This window comes from Triticum dicoccoides, chromosome 3B, assembly GCF_002162155.2.
Source record: "Triticum dicoccoides isolate Atlit2015 ecotype Zavitan chromosome 3B, WEW_v2.0, whole genome shotgun sequence".
Lineage (NCBI taxonomy): Eukaryota > Viridiplantae > Streptophyta > Magnoliopsida > Poales > Poaceae > Triticum > Triticum dicoccoides.
This window is the reverse complement of record NC_041385.1, coordinates 9,303,488-9,318,705: the sequence shown is the minus strand read 5'-3', so window position 1 is coordinate 9,318,705 and position 15,218 is coordinate 9,303,488.

Genomic DNA, 15,218 nt, shown 5'->3' with positions numbered 1-15,218 from the left:
AAACCTCCAATAATGACAGTTGGACTTTTTTCAATAGAATTGATGCTATGAACTTGAGAATGTTTCCTCGGAAAGTGTACCGTATGCTCATTACCATTAACATGAAAAGTGACATTGCCTTTGTTGCAATCAATAACAGCCCCTGCAGTATTCAAAAAGGGTCTACCAAGGATAATCGACATACTATCGTCCTCGGGAATATGAAGAATAACCAAGTCCGTTAAGATAGTGACATTTGCAACCACAACAGGCACATCCTCACAAATACCGACATGTATAGCAGTTGATTTATCAGCCATTTGCAAAGATATTTCAGTAGGTGTCAACTTATTCAATTCAAGTCTATGGTATAAAGAGAGAGGCATAACACTAACACCAGCTCCAAGATCACATAAAGCAGTTTTAACATAATTTCTTTTAATGGAGCATGGTATAGTTGGTACCCCTGGATCTCCAAGTTTCTTTGGTATTCCACCCTTAAAAGTGTAATTAGCAAGCATGGTAGAAATTTCAGCTTCTGGTATCTTTCTTTTATTTGTAATGATATCCTTCATATACTTAGCATAAGGATTTACTTTAAGCATATCAGTTAAGCGCATGCGTAAGAAGATAGGTCTAATCATTTCAGCAAAGCACTCAAAATCCTCATCATCCTTTGTCTTGGATGGTTTAGGAGGAAAGGGCATAGGTTTCTGGACCCATGGTTCTCTTTATCTACCGTGCTTCCTAGCAACAAAATCTCTCTTATCATAACGTTGATTCTTTGATTGTGGGTTATGAAGATCAACAGCAGGTTCAATGTCTACTTCATTACTATTGCTAGGTTGAGCATCAACACGAACATTATCATTAACATTATTACTAGGCTTATGTTCATCACCTGATTGTGTTTCAGCATCAGAAACAGAAATATCATTGGGATTCTCAGGTGTGTCTACAACAGGTTCACTAGAAGCATGCAAAGTCCTATCGTTTTACTTTTTCTTCTTTTTGGAAGAACTAGGTGCCTCTAAATTATTTCTCTGAGAATGTTGCTCGATTCTCTTAGGGTGGCCTTCAAGATACAAAGGTTCCTGAGTCATTCTACTAGTTCTAGTAGCCACTCTAATAGCAAAGTCATGTTTATTATTTAATTCACCGAGCAAATCACTTTGAGCTTTAAGTACTTTCTCAGCTTGAGTGGCAACCATAGAAGCATATTTGCTAATGAGTTTAAGTTCACCTTTAACTCTAGCCATATAATCACCCAAGCGTCCTATCTCGAAAGCATTATTCTTTAATTCTCTACCAACATAAGCATTAAAACTTTCTTGTCTAGCCATAAAGTCATCAAACTCATCTAAGCATGGGCTATGAAATTTAGTAGAGGGAATTTCAACTTTATCATATCTATAGAGAGAATTTACCTTTACTACCTATGTCGGGTTATCAAGACAATGTGTTTCTTCAACATGCGGTATATTAAGACCATGTATTTCTTCAATAGGAGGTAAATTCTTAACATCTTCAGCTTTAATACCTTTTTCTTTCATTGATTTCTTTGCCTCTTGCATATCTTCAGGACTGAGAAATAGAACACCCCTCTTCTTCGGAGTGGGTTTAGGAATAGGCTTAGGAGTTGGCTCAATTGGTTCAGGAATTGCCTCAGGAATTGGCTCAGGAGGAGTCCAATTATTTTCATTAGTCAACATATTATTCAATAGTAATTCAGCTTCGTCGACTGTTCTTTCCCTGAAAACACAACCAGCACAACTATCCAAGTGGTCCTTGGAAGCATTGGTTAGTCCATTATAAAAGATATCAAATATTACATTTTTCTTAAGAGGATGATCAGGCAAAGCATTAAGTAATCGGAGAAGCCTCCCCCAAGCTTGTGGGACTCTCTTGTTTGATTTGCACAAAATTATATATTTCCCACAAGGCAGCTTGTTTCTTATGAGCAGGGAAATATTTAGTAGAGAAGTAATAAATCATATCCTGGGGACTACGCACACAACCAGGATCAAGAGAATTAAACCAAGTCTTAGCATCACCCTTTAATGAGAATGGAAATATCTTAAGGATATAATAATAGCAAGACTTCTCATCATTAGTAAACAGAGTGGCTATATCATTCAACTTGGTAAGATGTGCCACAATAGTTTCAGATTCAAGGCCATAAAAAGGATTAGATTCAACTAAAGTAATTATTTCAGGATCAACAGAGAATTCATAATCCTTATCAGTAACACAGATGGGTGAAGTAGAAAACGCAGGGTCAGGTTTCATTCTAGCATTAAGAGATTGCTGCTTCCATTTAGCTAACAACTTCTTAAGATCATATCTATCTTTGCAAGCAAAAATAGCTCTAGCAGCTTCCTCATTCATAACATAACCCTCAGGAACAACAGGTAATTCATAATTAGGGGGAGAACTTTCATCAGCACTATCATCAATAATAGCATCTTCAATAATTTCATTCTCTCTAACCCTAGCAAGTTATTCATCAAGAAATTCACCTAATGGCAAAGTAGTGTCACGCACAGAAGTAGTTTCATCATAAGTATCATGCATAGCAGAAGTGGCATCATCAATAACATGCGCCATATTAGAATTCATAGCAGTAGCAGGTTTAGGTGTCGCAAGCTTACTAATAACGGAAGGAGAATCTAGTGCAGAGCTAGATGGCAGTTCCTTACCTCCCCTCGTAGTTGAGGGCAAAATCTTAGTTCTTGCGTCTTTCAAGTTCTTCATAGTGATCAGCAGATATAAATCCCAAGTGACTCAAAGAATAGAGCTATGCTCCCCGGCAATGGCGGCAGAAATTAGTCTTGATAACCCACAAGTGTAGGGGATCGCAACAACTTTCGAGGGTAGAGTATTCAGCCCAAATCTATTGATTCGACACAAGGGGAGCCAAAGAATATTATTAAGTATTAGCAGTTGAGTTGTCAATTCAACCACACCTGGATAACTTAGTATCTGCAGCAAAGTATAGAAGGAAATATGCCCTAGAGGCAATAATAAAGTTATTATTTATTTCCTTATTTCATGATAAATGTTTATTATTCATGCTAGCATTGTATTAACCGGAAACATAATACATGTGTGAATACATAGACAAACATAGTGTCACTAGTATGCCTCTACTTGACTCACTACTAGGAAAAAGCCTACTAATGGCGCACCAGTTTTGCCTACTAATGGCGCACTATTGGTGCGCCATTAGTATCACGCCACTAGTATTTTTTACTAATGGCGCACCAGTGGTGCGCCATTAGTATCTGGTATACTAATGGCGCACCACTAGTGCACCATTAGTATAGGCCATGGTGCGCCATTAGTATAGGCCACTGGTGCACCATTAGTATAGGCCACGGTGCGCCATTAGTATTTTTGATTTTTGAAGGAGGGAAAATAGTAGTGGCGCACCGTCTAACCCCCACCGTGCGCCATTGCTATTTTTGAATTTTGAATTTGGATCTGGATCGCAATTTTTTTCCCATTTTTTTCTCGTTTTTTTTGCTTGTTTTTTGCACGATATTATTTCAAATTGCGTTCCCGTTTTTGGATCTTGTACGTTCTTTTGTCATGTTCTTTTGCCGCAGAGGAGTTCGCCGGAGAGGAGTTCGCCGGAGAGGAGGAGGAGGATGTGACCGTAGAGGCGCTCGCCTACATCGTTGGAGAGGAGGATGAGGTCGCCGGAGAGGAGTTCACCAGAGCATCGGAGAGGAGGAAGGAGAAACCATGAGGGGATGAGAGGAGAGGAGGGAGGAGGAGCTCACCGGAGAGGAGGGAGGAGGAGCTCACCGGAGAGGAGGGAGGAGGAGCTCACCGGAGAGGACAGAGGAGAAACCGTGAGGGGAGGGGAGGGGAGGAGAGGAGAGGAGGGAGGAGGAGGTCGCCGGAGAGGAGGAGGGTAGTATGGTGGAGGAGAGAAGGGAAGATGGAGTGGAGGAGTGGAGGAGAGGGGGAGTGGAGGAGAGGTGGAGTGGAGGAGAGGTGGAGTGGAGGAGAAGAATGAAGAGGTAAGGAGGAGAGGACACGCCCAGCCATATATACGGCATAGTAATGGCGCACCGCGGGCAGGTGCGCCATTAGTAACTTTTTTTTTATTTTTTTGATTTATTTTGAATTTTGAAGGCGGGAATATACTAATGGCGCACCATGGGCAGGTGCGCCATTAGTAACTTTTTTTTTTATTTTTTTGATTTATTTTGAATTTTGAAGGCGGGAAGATACTAATGGTGCACCACGGGCAGGTGCACCATTATTAACTTTTTTTATTTTTTTGATTTATTTTGAATTTTGAAGGCGGGAAGATAGTAATGGCGCACCATGGGCAGGTGCGCCATTAGTAAGTTTGAATTTTTTGAATTTTTTTGCCTCTCCAGATCTTAAAAGCCCTGTATCTTTTTTTCTGTTAGGTTTTTTCGAGTCGATGATTTTTCATATAAAAAACTTTTCATCCGAGTTCATATGCAAAAGTTATGCCCATTTTTACAAATTCTCGAGAGATTTTGCAAAAAAGTCGAAAATTCATGTTTGTAAATTTTGCTAACAACTAGACCACATATCACATGGGAATGTTATTTTCTTTTAATTTTTTTTGACATTTCTATCATTTTCTTTTATTTTTTTTTGAAACTGAAAAGGCGGTCCAGGGGGGGTGCATTCGGGGGAATGTTTGGGCCAAAGTACTAATGGCGCACCGTAGGATGGTGCGCCATTACTAGTTCAACTAGTAATGGCGCACCACTCCCACGGTGCGCCATTAGTAGTTTTAAAAAAATTAAATTTTTTTTACTAATGGCGCACTGTGGGATGTGTTGCGCCATTAGTATTTGCACACTAATGGTGCAACAACACATGGTGTGCCATTAGTATTTAGTAATGGCGCACCACATGTACTGTGCGCCATTAGTGTCCATCCCATCTATAGCCCTTTTCCTAGTAGTGACTAGCTCGTGAATCAAAGATGGTTAAGTTTCCTAGCCATAGACATGAGTTGTCATTGGATTAACGGGATCACATCATTAGGAGAATGATGTGATTGACTTGACCCATTCCGTTAGCTTAGCACTTGATCGTTTATTATGTTGCTATTGCTTTCTTCATGACTTATACATGTTCCTATGACTATGAGATTATGCAACTCCCGTTTACCGAAGGAACACTTTGTGTGCTACCAAACGTCACAATGTAACTGGGTGATTATAAAGGAGCTCTACTGGTGTCTCCGAAGGTACTTGTTGAGTTGGCGTATTTCGAGATTAGGATTTGTCACTCCGATTATCGAAGAGGTATCTCTGGGCCCTCACGGTAATGCACATCACTATAAGCCTTGCAAGCAATGTGACTAATGAGTTAGTTGTGGGATGATGCATTACATAACGAGTAAAGAGACTTTCCGGTAACGAGATTGAACTAGGTATTGAGATACCGACGATCGAATCTCGGGCAAGTAACATACCGATGACAAAAGGAACAACATATGTTGTTATGTGGTTTGACCGATAAAGATCTTCTTAGAATATGTGGGAGCCAATATGAGTATCCAGGTTCCGCTATTGGTTATTGACCGGAGACGTGTCTCGGTCATGTCTACATAGTTCTTGAACCCGTAGGGTCCGCACGCTTAAAGTTCGGTGACGATTTATATTATGAGTTATGTGTTTTGATGTACCGAAGGTAGTTCGGAGTCCCGGATGAGATCGGGGACATGACGAGGAGTTTCAAAATGGTGGAGACATAAATATCGATATATTGGACGACTATATGCGGACATCGGAAAGGTTCCGAGTGATTCGGGTATTTTTCAGAGTACCGAAGAGTTACGGGAATTCGCCGGAAGGGTCAATGGGCCTTCATGGGCCTCAGTGGAAATAGAGGGCAGCAAGGAAGTGTGGGGTGCGCCCCCCTAGGCCCAAACTGAATTGGTTTAGGGATTTGGGGGCCGGCCCCCTCTTTCCTTCTCCCCTCCTCCTCTTTCCTTCCCCTGCTAGTTGGACTAGGAAAAGGGGAACCTACTCCTAGTAGGAGTAGGATTACCCCTTGGGGCGCACCCTATGAGGCCCCCGCCCCCTCCCTTTGCTCCTTTATATATGGGGGCAGGGGGCACCTCTAGACACAACAATTGATCATTGATCTCTTAGTCGTGTGCGGTGCCCCCCTCCACCATATTCCACCTCGGTAATATTGTAGCGGTGCTTAGGGGAAGCCCTGCGTCGGTAACATCATCAACACCTTCATCACGCTGTCGTGCTGATGGTACTCTCCCGCAAAGCTCTGCTGGATCGGAGTTAGTGGGACGTCATCGAGCTGAACATGTGCTGAACTCGAAGGTGCCATACGTTTGGTACTTGGATCGATCGGATCATGAAGACGTACGACTACATCAACCGCGTTGTGCTAACGCTTCCGGTTTCGGTCTACGAGGGTACGTGGACAAAACTCTCCCCTCTCGTTTCTATACATCACCATGATCTTGAGTGTGCGTAGGATTTTTTTTGAAATTACTAAGTTACCCAACAGTGGCATCAGAGCCTGGTTTTATCCGTAGATGTTATATGCACGAGTAGAAAACAAGTGAGTTGTGGGCGATACAAGTCATATTGCTTACCAGCATGACATACTTTGGTACGGCGGTATTGTTGGATGAAGCGGCCCAGACCGACATTACGCGTACACTTACGCGAGACTGGTTCTACCAACGTGCTTTGAACACAGGTGGCTGGCGGGTGTCAGTTTCTCCAACTTTAGTTGAACCGAGTGTGTCTACACCCGGTCCTTGAGAAGGTTAAAACAACACTGACTTGACGAAATATCGTTGTGGTTTTGATGCGTAGGTAAGAACGGTTTTTGCTCAGCCCGTAGCAGCCACGTAAAACTTGCAACAACAATGTAGAGGACGTCTAACTTGTTTTTGCAGGGCATGTTGTGATGTGATATGGTCAAGACGTGATGAGATATAAGTTATTGTAGGAGATGATCATGTTTTGTTGAAGTTATCGGCAACTGGCGGAAGCCTTATGGTTGTCTCTTTATTGCATAAGATGCAAGCGCCCATATAATTGCTTTACTTTATGCTATGTGATAGCAATTGTCGCAAGAGAAATAGTTGGCGAGACGACCATGTGACGACACATTGATATAGATCAAGATGATGGAGATCATGGTGTCGTGCCGGTGACGATAGAGATCATGACAGTACTTTGGAGATGAATATCAAAGGCGCAAGATGATCATGGCCATATCATGTCATATATTTTGATTGCATATGATGTTTATCTTTTGTACATCTTATTTTGCTTAGTTGGACGGTAGCTTTATAAGATGATCCCTTACTAAATTTCAAGGTATAAGTGTTCTCCCTGAGTATGCACCGTTGCGAAAGTTCTTCGTCCTGAGACACCACGTGATGATCGGGTGTGATAGGCTCTACGTTCAAATACAACGGGTGCAAAACAATTGCACACGCAGAATACTCAGGTTAAACTTCACAAGCCTAGCATATGCAGATATGGCCTCGGAACACTGGAGATCGAAAGGTCGAGCGTGAATCATATAGTAGATATGATCAACATAGTGATGTTCACCACTGAAAACTACTCCATCTCACGTGATGATCGGACATGGTTTAGTTGATTTGGATCACATGATCACTTAGATGATTAGAGGGATGTCTATGTAAGTGGGAGTTCTTAAGTAATATGATTAATTGAACTTTAATTTATCATGAACTTAGTCCTGATAGTATTTTGCAAATTATGTTGTAGATCAATAGCTCGCGTTGTTGCTTCCCTATGTTTATTTTTGATATGTTCCTAGAGAAAAACTATGTTGAAAGATGTTAGTAGCAATGATGCGGATTAGATCTGTGATCTGAGGTTTATCCTCATTGCTGCACAGAAGAATTATGTCCTTGATGCACCGCTAGGTGACAAACCTATTGCAGGAGCAGATGCGGACGTTATGAACATTTGGCTAGCTCAATATGATGACTACTTGATAGTTTGGTGCACCATGCTTAATGGCTTAGAATCGGGACTTCAAAGACGTTTTGAACGTCATGGACCATATGAGATGTTCCAGGAGTTGAAGTTAATATTTCAAGCAAATACCCGAGTTGAGAGATATGAAGTCTCCAACAAGTTCTATAGCTAAAAGATGGAGGAGAATTGCTCAACTAATGAGCATGTGCTCAGAATGTCTGGGTACTACAATCGCTTGAATCAAGTTGGAGTTAATCTTACAGATAAGATAGTGATTGACGGAGTTCTGTAGTCACCATCACCAAGTTGCTAGAACTTCGTGATGAACTATAGTGTGCAAGGGGTGACGAAAAAGATTCCCGAGCTCTTCGTGAAGTTGAAATTGACAAAGGTAGAAATCAAGAAAGAGCATCAAGTGTTGATGATTGACAAGACCACCAGTTTCAAGAAAAGGGCAAAGGGAAAGAAAGAGAACTTCAAGTAGAATGACAAGCAAGTTGTCACTCACGCGAGGAAGCCCAAAGCTGAACCAAAGCCTAAAACTGAGTGCTTCTACTGCAAAGGAAATGGTCACTGGAAGCGGAAATACCCTGAATATTTGGTGGATAAGAAGGATGGCAAAGTGAACAAGGGTATATTTGATATACAGGTTATTGATGTGTACCTTACTAGTGTTTATAGTAGCCCCTTGGTATTTGATACTTGTTCGGTTGCTAAGATTAGTAACTCGAAACAGGAGTTACAGAATAAACAGAGACTAGTTGAGGGTAAAGTGACGATGTGTGTTGGAAGTAGTTCCAAGATTGATATGATCATCATCGCACACTCCCTATATTTTCGAGATTAGTGTTGAACCTAAATAAATGTTATTTGGTGTTTGCGTTTAGTATAAATATGATTAGATCATATTTATTGCGATACCATAATTCATCTAAGACAGAGAATAAATTGTTATTCTGTTTAATGAATAAAACCTTCTATGGTCATACACCCAATGTTGATGGTTTATTGAATCTTGATCATGGTGATACACATATTCATAATATTGATGCCAAAAGATGCAAAGTTGATAATGATAATGCAACATATTTGTGGCACTGCCGTTTGGGTCATACCAGTGTAAAGCGCATGAAGAAACTCCATAAAGATGGACTTTTGGAATCACTTGATAATAAATCATTTGATTCTTGCGAACCATGCCTTTTGGGCAAGATGAATAAAACTCCATTCTCCGGAACAATGGAATGAGCTACTGACTTGTTGGAAATAATACATACTGATGTATGCAGACCAATGAGTATTAAGGCTCATGGCAGGTATCGTTATTTTCTGGCCTTCACAAATGATTTGAGCAGATATGAGTATGTCTACTTAATGAAACACAAGTCTTAAACAGTTGAAAGGTTCAAAAAATTTCAGAGTGAAGTGGAAAATCATTGTAACAAGAAAATAAAGTTTCTATGATCTGATCGTGGAGATGAATATTTGAGTTACGAGTTTGGCCTTCAGTTAAAATAATGTGGAATAGTTTCACAAACTCATGCCACCTGGAACACCACAGCATAACGGTGTGTCCGAACGTCATAACCGCACTTTATTTGATATGGTGCGATCAATGAGGTCTCTTACCGATTTACCTATATCGTTTTGGGGTTATGCATTAGAGATAGCTGCATTCACCTTAAAATAGGGCACCATCTAAATCCGTTGAGACGGCACCGTATGAACTATGGTTTAGCAATAAACCTAAGTTGTCATTTCTTAAAGTTTGGGGGTGCGATGCTTATGTGAAATAGTTTCAACCTGATAAGCTCGAACCCAAATCGGATAAGTGCGTCTTCATAGAATACCCAAAGGAAACTGTTGGGTACACCTTCTATCACAGATCCAAAGGCAAAATATTCGTTGCTAAGATGGATCCTTTCTACAGAAGGAGTTTCTCTCGAAAGAAGTGAATGGGAGGAAAGTAGAACTTGATGAGGTAACTGTACCTACTCCCTTATTGGAAAGTAGTTCATCACAGAAAATGGTTCCTGTGACGACTACACCAATTACTGAGGAAGCTAATGATAATGATCATGAAACTTCAGATCAAGTTACTACCAAACCTCGTAGGTCAACCAGAGTAAGATCTGCACCAGAGTGGTACGGTAATCCTATTCTGGAAGTCATGTTACTTGACCATGGTGAACCTACGAACTATGAGGAAGTGATGATGAGCCCAGATTCCACAAAATGGCTTGATGCCATGAAATCTGAGATGGGATCCATGTATGAGAACAAAGTATGGACTTTGGTTGACTTGCCCGACGATCGGCAAGCCATTGAGAATAAATGGATTTTCAAGAAAAAGACTGACATTGATGGTAATGTTACTGTCAACAAAGCTCGACTTGTTGCGAAAGGTTTTCGACAAGTTCAAGGGGTTGACTACGATGAGACTTTCTCACCCGTAGCGATGCTTAAGTCTGTCCGAATCATGTTAGCAATTGCCGCATTTTATGATTATGAAATATGGCAAATGGATGTCAAAACTGCATTCCTGAATGGATTTCTAGAAGAAGAATTGTATATGATGCAACCAGAAGGTTTTGTCGATCCAAAAGGTGCTAACAAAGTGTGCAAGCTCCAGCGATCCATTTATGGACTGGTGCAAGCCTCTCGGAGTTGGAATAAATGCTTTGATAGTGTGATCAAAGCATATTGTTTTATATAGACTTTTGGAGAAGCCTGTATTTACAAGAAAGTGAGTGTGAGCTCTGTAGCATTTCTGATATTATATGTAGACGACATATTGTTGATTGGAAATGACATAGAATTTCTGAATAGCATAAAAGGATACTTGAATAGAAGTTTTTCAATGAAAGACCTCGGTGAAGCTGCTTACATATTGGGCATCAAGATCTATAAGATAGATCAAGACGCTTGATAAGAATTTTCAATGAGTATATACCTTGGCAAGTTTTGAAATAGTTCAAAATGGATCAGTCAAAGAAGGAATTCTTGTCTGTATTACAAGGTATAAAGTTGAGTAAGACTCAAAACCCGACCATGGCAGAAAATAGAAATAGAATGAAAAGTTATTCTCTATGCCTTAGTCATAGGTTCTATAAAGTATGCTATGCTGTGTACCAGACCTATTGTATACATTGCTCTGAGTTTGGCAAGAGAGTACAATTTTGATCTAAGAGTAGATCGCTGTCCAGTTTGGCAAAGGAGTACAATTTTGATCTAAGAGTAGATCAATGGACAGTGGTCAAGAATATCCTTAGTGAGGACTAAGGAAATATTTCTCGATTATGGAGGTGATAAAAGAGCCCGTCGTAAAGAGTTACATCGGTGCAAGCTTTTACACCGATCCAGATGACTTTAAGTCTCAATCTGGATACATATTGAAAGTGGGAGCAATTAGCTAGAGTAGCTTCGTGCAGAGCATTGTAGACATAGAATATTTGCAAAATATATGCGGCTCTGAATGTGACAGACCCGTTGACTAAACTTCTCTCACGAGCAAAACATGATCATACCTTAGTACTCTTTGGGTGTTAATCACATATCGATGTGGACTAGATTATTGACTCTAGTAAACCCTTTGGGTGTTGGTCACATGACGATGTGAACTATGGGTGTTAATCACATACAGATGTGAATATTGGTATTAAATCACATAATGATCTGAACTAGATTATTGACTCTAGTGCAAGTGGGAGACTGAAGGAAATATGCCCTAGAGGCAATAATAAAGTTATTATTTATTTCCTTATTTCATGATAAATGTTTATTATTCATGCTAGAATTGTATTAACCGGAAACATAATACATGTGTGAATACATAGACAAACATAGTGTCACTAGTATGCCTCTACTTGACTAGCTCGTGAATCAAAGATGGTTAAGTTTCCTAGCCATAGACATGAGTTGTCATTTGATTAACGGGATCACATCATTAGGAGAATGATGTGATTGACTTGACCCATTCCGTTAGCTTAGCACTTGATCGTTTAGTATGTTGCTATTGCTTTCTTCATGACTTATACATATTCCTATGACTATGAGATTATGCAACTCCCGTTTATCGGAGGAACACTTTGTGTGCTACCAAACGTCACAACGTAACTGGGTGATTATAAAGGAGCTCTACAGGTGTCTCCGAAGGTACTTGTTGAGTTGGCGTATTTCAAGATTAGGATTTGTCACTCCGATTGCCGGAGAGGTACCTCTAGTCCCTCTCGGTAATGCACATCACTATAAGCCTTGCAAGCAACGTGACTAATGAGTTAGTTGCGGGATGATGCATTACATAACGAGTAAAGAGACTTGCCGGTAACGAGATTGAACTAGGTATTGAGATAGCGACGATTGAATCTCGGGCAAGTAACATACCGATGACAAAAGGAACAACGTATGTTGTTATGCAGTTTGACCGATAAAGATCTTCGAAGAATATATGGGAGCCAATATGAGCATCTAGGTTCCTCTATTGGTTATTGACCGGAGACGTGTCTCGGTCATGTCTACATAGTTCTCGAACCCGTAGGGTCCGCACGCTTAAAGTTCGGTGACAATTTATATTATGAGTTATGTGTTTTGATGTACCGAAGGTAGTTCGGAGTCCCGGATGAGATCGGGGACATGACGAGGAGTCTTGAAATGGTCGAGACGTAAATAGGAGTGATTCGGGTATTTTTCAGTGTACCGGAGAGTCACGGGAATTCGCCGGAAGGTTCAATGGGCCTTCATGGGCCTTAGTGGAAATAGAGGGCAGCAAGGAAGTGTGGGGTGCGCCCCCCATAGGCCCAAACCGAATTGGTTTAGGGCTTTGGGGGCCGGCCCCCTCTTTCCTTCTCCCCTCCTCCTTTTTCCTTCCCCTCCTAGTTGGACTAGGAAAAGGGGGACCTACTCCTAGTAGGAGTAGGATTACCCCTTGTGGCGCACCCTATGAGGCTGCCGGCCCCCTCCCCTTGCTCCTTTATATACGGGGGCAGGGGGCACCTCTAGACACAACAATTGATTATTGATCTCTTAGTCGTGTGCGGTGCCCCCCTCCACCATATTCCACCTCGGTAATATCGTAGCGGTGCTTAGGCGAAACCTTGCGTCGGTAACATCATCAACACTATCATCACACCGTCGTGCTGACGGAACTCTCTCGCAAAGCTCTGCTGGATCGGAGTTCGTGGGACGTCATCGAGCTTAAAGTGTGGTGAACTCGGATGTGCCATACGTTCGGTACTTGGATCGGTCGGATCATGAAGACGTACGACTACATCAACCGTGTTGTGCTAACGCTTCCGCTTTCGGTCTACGAGGGTATGTGGACAATACTCTCCCCTTTCGTTGCTATGCATCACCATGATCTTGAGTGTGCGTAGGAATTTTTTTGAAATTACTACGTTCCCCAACAAGTATTTAGTAGAAAAGTAGTATGATAGTAATGGTAACAGTGGCAAAAGTAAAGATAATAGCTTTGTAGGAATTGTAACAGTAGCAACAGAAAAGTAAATAAGCGAACCACAATATATGAAAAGCCCGTAGGCATTAGATTAGTGATGGATAATTATGTCGGATGCGATTCCTCATGTAATAGCTATAACATAGGGTGACACAGAACTAGCTCCAGTTCATCAATGTAATGTAGGCATGTATTCCGAATATAGTCATACGTGCTTATGGAAAAGAACTTGCATGACATCTTTTGTCCTACCCTCCCGTGGCAGCGGGGTCCTAGTGGAAACTAAGGGATGTTAAGGCCTCCTTTTAATAGAGAACCGGAACAAAGCATTAGCACATAGTGAATACATGAACTCCTCAAACTATGGTCATCACTGAGAAGTATCCCGATTATTGTCACTTCGGGGTTGTCGGGTCATAACACATAATAGGTGACTATAGACTTGCAAGATAGGATCAAGAACACACATATATTCATGAAAACATAATAGGTTCAGATCTGAAATCATGGCACTCGGTCCCTAGTGACAAGCATTAATCATAGCAAAGTCATAGCAACATCAATCTCAGAACATAGTGGATACTAGGGATCAAACCCTAACAAAACTAACTTGATTACATGGTAAATCTCATCCAACCCATCACCGTCCAGCAAGCCTATGATGGAATTACTCACGCACGGCGGTGAGCATCATGACATTGGTGATGGAGGACGGTTGATGATGATGACGGCAACGAATCCCCCTCTCCGGAGCCCCGAACGGACTCCATATCAGCCCTCCCGAGAGAGATTAGGGCTTGGCGGCGGTTCCGTATCGTAAAATGCGATGAAACTTTCTCTCTGATTTTTTCTCCGCGAAACAGAATATATGGAGTTGGAGTTGAGGTCGGTGGAGCGTCAGGGGGCCCACGAGACAGGGGGCGCGCCCAGGGGGGAGGGTGCGCCCCCACCCTCGTGGACAGGGTGTGTGTCGGTGTTAAAACCGGTGGAGCTCGGGTAGGGGGTCTCGATCTGTGCGTCTTAGGCTGATGGTAACAGGAAGCGTGGGACACAATGTTTACCCAGGTTCGAGCCCTCTCGATGGAGGTAAAACCCTACTTCCTGCTTGATTAATATTGAAGATATGTGGAATAGAAGAGTAGATCTACCATGAGATTGTAGAGGCTAAACCCTAAGAGCTAGCCTATGATGGTATGATTGTAATTGTGATCGGCCTTCTATGGACCATGCTCTCCAGTTTATATAGACACTGGAGAGCTAGGGTTTACATGGAGTCAGTTACAAGGAAGGAAACATAATATCTGGATTGCCAAGCTTGTCTTCCACGCAAAGGAGAGTCCCATCCGGACACGAGCCGAAGTCTTGAGTCTTGTATCTTGACGCTTCTATAGTCCGGACGACGAATACAGTCCGGCTGTCCGGATACCCCCTTATCCAGGACTCCCTCAATAGCCCCTGAACCAGGCTTCAATGACGACGAGTCCTGCGCGCAGTCTTGTCTTCGGCATTGCAAGGTGGGTTCCTCCTCCGAATACTCCAAGGTGATTATCGAACACGTAGGTTGTGTCCGGATCTGCGAGATGATCTTCACACATCCATAGCATAATTCCGTTCTGCGGGCAATCTTCGTACGTCGTGCCCTTGTATCGTGTCGGTGTACTAGAATAGGGGTACCCTAGTACCCCGAACTTGTGCACGGGCAGTTGCAGCACCCCGCGGCAAAGGCTTGCCGGGTGATCGCCAAGATCCCCCAAGGTTCCCTTGGAGCCATCCAAGAACAAAGTATTTAAGCT